Genomic DNA, 7,917 nt, shown 5'->3' on the forward strand with positions numbered 1-7,917 from the left:
ATGTGAGGCCCACCAGTTTAGTTATATCAACAAGACAGCTAATAGGCAAGCCCTGCAAAATTGATATTGTTATCCACAAAATTCAGTAATTCTTTGTTTCAAGCAGCTTTTTAAGAAAACATCTTGTTTGAATGCATCTTATAAGTGTACTGCAAGTCAGTTTCATAATTTCTTATATTCCATGTAGTTTGTCTGGAGAAAGTTAATTTAAAAGGCCCCACTATCTTTCTGATTATAGCCAGTAGTTTCATTACTTGATGTGGGGCTATAATTACTCATCAGACACATTACTGAACAGTGTGAACAAAAACCACACACTCCTGGTTACTAAATCACCATCCTGGTCTGTTGTCAGCGATATTGCATGACCATTTTATCAATTTTTCATTCATTTATTTATGAGTTTCACAGAGATGGTAAGCCACATGTAGAATATTCCCCAGGTAAAATCTAGAACAAATGGTTTTTAGAAGAATGTCAATATGTTTGCTGGAAACTAGAGAAAAAGTAACAAAAACTTCAACAATTACATTTGATTTGAAAATTGTATACAGCAGCAATCAGAATGAACAGGAGCTGGGACTTCCCTGGTGGTCCAGTGGTTAAGAATCTGCCTTCCAATGCAGGGAACATGGGTTCAATCCCTGGTTGGGGAACCAGAATCCCACATGCCAGGAGACAGCTAAGCCAGCACACCACAACTACTGAGTTCTTGCGCTCTGGAGCCCCCATGCCACGACTGGAGAGAACCCGGAAACTGCCAGGGAAGATCCCACCTGCCGCAACTAAAGACCCAACACAGCCAAATAAGTAAATGTTTAAAAACATACACAGGAGCCACAATAGAGGAGCTGGTGTCATTTTTTAAAAAAATTTATATTCTTGGTAGGTACAGGAAGAAAAACTATTCTCCCTCTTTCTTTAATTAAAGAATATCACCCTCAATAATTACTCCATGTGAACTCAAGGTAATAGTCTTTCTATGGAGTTGTCTTTAAACTTCATGCCTGAATTAGCAAATTTAAACAAAGAAGGAAAGTACCTTTTAGAATAGCCATCAGTTCAGTGGGTTTTATTTAGTGATGAAAGTCTGGGGCAGAATTACCAAGTAGTTAGCCATTCCAATTACAAAACAAAAAACCCACGAAAAACCCAGCATAGATACAATGTATATTCCTTCAATCAGATTTTTACCATAATGCTTCCTGAGTGAGATCAGAAATCCTCAGAAATTTCTCAGAAAGCAAGAAAAGCAGAAGCACAGATGAGTTCACCATCAGTCCACCATGATGTCAAAACCACTAACAGTTCTTTTCATATGACCAAAAGTCCCCTTGTATTACTAAATGAGTATTATTTAATACTAGTTAGCATTTATATCGTACTTCTACCACTTCTCGGCCTTTTGTCTAAGATCAAGTGTAGTATATTGTACTTCTGTTCGTCATATACTTTGTCCTTTATTATATCTGATTCCTAGGTGTTTTATATACAATTTTGGAATTATTTCCTTCCCATAATACTTCAATGTAGCAAAGTTGACATCTTATTTTTAACACATCTATACAAGATGTGAAAAATTCCTAGTAAGTCTAAAAAAAAAAAAGACTCTTGACCTAAATGGAAATAAATACCTGTTATCAATACCTGTTGATAAATACCTGTTATCCAACTTCATACTGCTAGCTGCATGACAGGCCAATAAGCTGAGATATAAGCTGTTGGGGCAAGGAACAGTGACTTTATTCCCAAAGCCAGCAGACTAAGATAAGGAACTCATATGGCAAAGAACTATCTTACCTGAGTTAGAACTTAGGCTTCTTTTATACTAAAAAGGGAGGGCGTAAAGTCAAGCACTTCCTGGTTCCCATCAGCCTCTGGAGGGAATGTGCTGATTTCTTCCTCCCTGCAGTCATTCACATGTGGACCTGGTCAGGATGATTCCTCTGAGCTAAACAAAGGTGTTTTAGCTTAATGCTCATCACCTGGGAGGCAAGGTTCCCAGAGTTGGGCCATTATGTGTATTTAAGCTTATAGGCAACTCCCTTTAGTGATTAGCTTATAAGAGAACACGACGGTTGTTCCCTATCACATACCTAAAAATTAAATGTAGTTTTTAAAGACTAGGTTGTTAACTAATAGTACCCCAAATAATCATAGGAAGATAGAATATTAGAATTATGATATCTAATCTCTTAACTGCTTTGAATTACTTACATTTTTCCCAGGTTTACTGAGGTACAATTGGCAAATAAAATTATATATATTTCAAGTGTACAACATAATTTGATATATGTATATTGTGAAATGATCACCACAATCAAGTTAATTAACATATTCATGACCTTACATAGTCACCTTTTTTGTGTTAAGAACACTCAAGATTTACTCTTTTAGCAAATTTCAAGTGTACAATGCAGCGTAAGCTACAGTCATCATACTGTATTCGATTTCCAGAACTTACATCTTATAGCTGAAAGTTTGTACCTTTTGACTAACATCTCCTCACTATTATTTACATTTTAATAAGTGATGTTTATCTTAAAAGGAATGTAATGTTATTCTCCTAAAGGTTTAGTTTAGTTGCTAAGTCGTGTCCAACCTTGTAACCCCATGGACTAGAGCCTGCCAGGCTTCTCTGTCTATGGGATTTCCCAGACAAGAGTACGAGAGTGGCTTGCCATTCCAGGGAATCTTCCCAACCCAGGGACTGAACCTGCGTTTTCTGCTTGGTAGGTGGATCTTTTACCACAGCACCACCTGGGAAGCCCCTTAGTTCCCTATGTGTATGCATGTGTTAGTTGCACCGTCGTGTCCAATTCTTTGTGACCCTGTGGACTGTAGCCCACCAAGGTCCTCCATCCATGGGATTTTCCAGGCAAGAATACTGGAGTGGGTTTCCATTTCCACCTGCACCCCATGCAGTGGAAGTGTGGAATCCTAACCACTAGACTGCTAGGGAAACCCAAATAGCATGCATGTGTATTTTGTCTTGCTGCGCCACACAGCATGAGGGATCCTAGTTCTCTAAACAGGGATCAAATCTGTGTCCCCTGCAGTGGAATCACAGATTTTTAATCACTGGACAACCAGGGAAGTACTCCCTGCCAGATGGTTTCTAATGGTTGATGGGAGAAATTTTCACATATTGAGCTTTGAGGAAGTCATTCTAGCTTGTACATGATTTGGCTTGAACTTTATGCCAGTTAGGACATTCTGTCTGTGGTCCATCACACGTATATTGTACAGCTGCTCTAACCATTAAAGAAAAGGGTGTGCTGTCCAGAAGTAAAGAATGTCTGTTTTGAAGACAGAGATAAATGCCCCCCTTCCTGGGACATCAATGTGGGTACTCCTTTGATGATAAGGCTCGCTTCCTGGCGCCAAGGTCATACTGACTCACTGGATGTGCTAATCTGTTTTTTTTTTTTTAACTTGAAGGAATGCACTCCTGTCATGTTTGATGTTCTTTGTTCTGATAAGATATAAAACTGCTGAAAACCATGCTTCTCTGGAGTAATTCCCAGAGCTGCTGAGAAGCTGTTTCCTGGGCTATAGTTCTCAGTTTGGCTTGAATAAAACTCCCCTCTATTTTTAGATGGGTTATTGATTATTTGCATTGATGGTACGTTGAGGTGAGGGTGATTATGTGAGCTCTGACTGCCCTGTATCCCTAGGACTCTGATCCTCACAATGGTATCGACTCTTCGAGTCTATCTTTTTTTCTTCTCTCTTTAATTTATCACATTATGTATCTCCATCTTCTCAAGCCTGTAGCACATCCTCTTCATATCTGTGCCCACTCTGGTTGAATTTCAGTTTGTGTTTACCAACTACAAATTGCCTTGATTAATGGTTTCTGCCCCAGGGACCTGGGACCTATCTCTTATGGACTGAATGCTTTTGTCTTCCCCAATTTTGCATATTGAAATCCTGTGATTATATTAGGAGGCACAGTCTTGAAGGGGTGATTAGGTCGTAAAGATGGAGCCCTCCTGAAAGGATTAAACAGGCCTCAGAGAGCTCTCTAGTTCCTTCCACAATGTGAGGACACAGTGTAAGATGGACATCCATGAACCAGGAAGCGGGAGCTCGCCAGACATCAAGTTTGAAAGCACCTTGATCTTGAATATCCCAGTCTCCAGAACTGTGAGAAATAAATGTTTACTGTTTAAGCTACCTATCTATGGTAATTTGTCAACCTAAGCTAAGACACTGTCCTTAGCAATTTCACTTTTTCTAACATGAGGACAAAGTCTGGCAGGAAAGAAACGCTGAGTCTGGTATCTACTTCCTAAAGTAATGAAGCCACATTTGACAGGCAGATGGACCCCCCTGCCCCCGGCTTTGACCATGACAATCTGAGGACAATGGACTCCATCTGATACTCTTTGAGTATCCATTCTGTTTTTGTTTTTGTTTTTTAATTTTCTGGCCAGGCCACGTAGCATGTGGGATCTTAGTTCCCTGACCAAGGATTGAACCCATGTCTCCTGTATTGGAAGTATAGAGTCTTACTTAACCACTGGACTGCCAGAGAAGTCCCTCCACTCTGTGTTTTAGTTAAGGGCAAGAAAATACCTGGAAGGTTTAGTATTTTACCTGTGAAATATGTGTTAATTTTCTATCCTAGAATATAACACGCTTGAGGACAGGGGTGGTACTTTTCATTTCTATTTCTCTAACTCCTAGCACAATGCTTAGCACCTAGTGTTACATCCCCAGCAAATGTTAGCTGAAGAGTTTTGCCCATGTTAGCCCTGCTTTCTCATGACTGTTTTCTTCAATTTGTGCCCTTTCCCCGGCTAGCTCAGCTTGGGAGCACTTTGGTTCAACCTTGGAGTTGGGTCACATGGCTCACAGCTATGGACATGGCTGCGGAGGGAAGCGCTTAGCTCACCAAGAGAATGATGGTTTCTGGCCCCTTGCCGTCATTTAGAACTTTCTGCGACATGCCGATTTCTGAAAGTTACAAATGAGTCAGATTTCTGCCAACCAGGAAGTTTTCTCTTTGCTGAAATGTGAATTCACTTGATTGGATTTAGATAACCAATAAATTCCTTCCACTTTGGCTTTGAGTTTCTTTGCCTAGAATCTTGTTAAAAATGGGATGTGAAATACTAAAATGAAATGATTGAAATAGCTGTATAGTCTAAATAGTCTAAATTCCTCATTTTACAGATGGGGGAACTGAGGGACTAAGTGACCAGATCAGAACCTAGACCATGAGCCCTTGGTCCCACTGCCCTCTCTACGGGAGAAACCTAGCAAGTGAACTAGAGAAGCGCAGTATTAAAAGAACCTACTGTGACATCAGAAATATAGCATGTGGCACTCAAAGCCAGTGCACTGGGATGACCCTGAGGGATGGGATGGGGAGGGAGGTGGGGGGGGGGTTCAGGATGGGGGACACATGTACACCCATGGCTGATTCATGTCAATGTATGGCAAAAAGCACTACAATATTGTAAAGTAATTAGCCTCCAATTAAAATAAATTAATTACAATAAAATAAAATATCACAAAAAAATATAGCATGTGGAGGTGAGAAGGGGTGGTTAAAAAGGTAGAGCTTTAGAATGCATTTGGACTTGTCATCAACTTAAAAAAAGTAAAACTTGCAGTTGTGAGATAAAAAGTCCTGGAGATGTAATGTGCAGCATGGTGACTACAGTTAATAATTATGTATTTAAAGAAAATTACTGAGGACTACCCTGGCGGTTCAGTGGCTAAGACCCCCAAGGCAAGAGGCCCGGTTCAATCTCTGGCCAGGCAGCTAGATCCCACATGCCACAACGAAAACCCAGTGTAGCCAAATAAGTATTTTAAAAATTACTATATTGCATTTGGGAAAGTTGCTAAGGGAACAGATCTTAAAATCTCATCACAAGAAACAACAAATGTGTCACCATATGTGGTAATGGACATTAAATTTATTGCGGTGATCATTTTGCAATATATATAGATATTAAATTATGTTGTACACCTAAAACTAATACAATGTTATATGTCAATTATATCTCAGATAAATAGGCAAATAAATAAATCCACTATTGAACTAATGCCACTGAATTGTATACCTCGAAATGTTTAAAACTGTAAATTTTACGTTATAGATAATTTACCACAACAGAAAGCAAGCTCAAAAAATATTTATTTGATATGAACCTATGTGGGTTGACAGTGTTTTTCCCTTTAGTCTTCTGCCCACTGGTCTTGTGAAGAGAAAATTACTCCAAACTTGTAGCACAGAAGCCCCTTTTGCCTGTGGAGAGTGGGCACACACGAGCCGTGACCTGGCCCCAGGGCTGGGAGAGTCCAAACGCGGCAACATCTGAAGAGACTCCTGACCACTTGGCATCTCTTCAGATCTGAGCACAGGCCTCAGCAGGCTTGCCTCAAGGGCTCTGCTCATAGCCAGGTATGTACCTGCATGTGACTGCCCGGAGGGAACTTGCTGTTCTCTGACACAGTCTGGAATAGTTTAACTGAGAGAAAACACTTTTCAAAATATAAAGTCACCAAAGGAAAATAACATAACCAGGTATATGCTGAAAGAGGCTTCCCAGGTAACGCTAGTGGAGCAGAACCTGCCTGCCAACGCAGGAGACATAAGAGACACAGGTTTGGTTCCTGAATCAGGAAGATCCCCTGCAGGAAGGCATGATAACACACTCCAGTACTCTTGCCTGGAGAATCCCGTGGACCGAGGAGCCTGGAGGGTTACAGTCCATAGGGTCACACAGAGTGGGTCACGACTAAAGCAACCTAGCACGTGCACACATTGGAAAGTTTTGTTTCTGCCTTCATCTCACCGACTCCCCCTCTCCCTTCCAACAGGAAGCCATTTTTCTTTGTGTCTCTGTGTGTGTGTCTGTGTGTGTGTGTATTCTTCCAGGGTCTGACATTTTATATTACCACTTTTTTCCCTCTTTGAAAATTCTCTATTCTTAATTTTTCTCTTTTGGGTTCCTCTTCATTCACTGGCACCAGCTCACAACTCCTTCTCAGATGCGAAGACAAGAGACCACATGTGGTGGGAGGCAGGCAGAGGAAGGGAGGGTGAGGGGGCTGGTGAGACCCTTGATCTCTATGCAGGGGTCTGGGGTTTGAGGTCTTCTGATCATTCTAGATTCCTTGGTTGGGCCCTACATGTTTGCAGAAAGAACTCAAAAGTTGTGAGGAGGGTCAGACTTCAGTTATGAATTTAGGAGGTTTGATTAGACCCAGAACATGGATCTTCTCAGGGGAAAGATCTTTTGTTAGGAGTAAGGATGCAATTCCCAATGGGTAGAAAGAAAATCTCTGGCCTAAGGCAAAACCCAGCCCAGAAGGATATATAGATACTGTGATGGGTTGGCGTGGGTGTGGGACCTGGCCTCTACCTGCAGGCAGGCCAGCACTGGAGCCCCATGGGCCTCCAGGGCCTCCAGGGCCTCAGGTGCCAATGGCCAGGGCTGGCTGGGCCCTGTCATCATCTCCACCATGTGGAGACTTGGAGGGGAATGTGATTGCAGATGTCCAGTCACCCAGTTTCTGGACGTTCACCCCTTGAAGACTGGACCTGTCCTGCCCACTGGGTGGAGCAGGCCTGGGAGCCTGTGAGCTCAGGGAAATGGCTGCCTTGCCTTCCTGCCAGCTCCAAGCTGGGGCTGGGGCTCCTTGCTGGTGGTAGTGGTGGTGTGTGTGTGAGAAGGAGGTGGGGGTTGCTTCGTGACAGGATGGAGAGGAAGCTGGGGCGTCAAGTGCTCTTCTGGAGACCTGGGCAGATCGTCCCCCAGAGACCAATCACCCTTGGAAAAGGACCATCCTGGGAAGCAGGCTCACCTAGGATTGTGGTGGCAGTTTGCTGGAGAAAGGGGGACTTCTGCCATGTTTAGGGCTGGGACCCTGGATGGATGTTCAGCTCCTAAGCTT

Source organism: Odocoileus virginianus, chromosome 11 (genome assembly GCF_023699985.2).
Source record: "Odocoileus virginianus isolate 20LAN1187 ecotype Illinois chromosome 11, Ovbor_1.2, whole genome shotgun sequence".
Classification (NCBI taxonomy): Eukaryota; Metazoa; Chordata; class Mammalia; order Artiodactyla; family Cervidae; genus Odocoileus; species Odocoileus virginianus.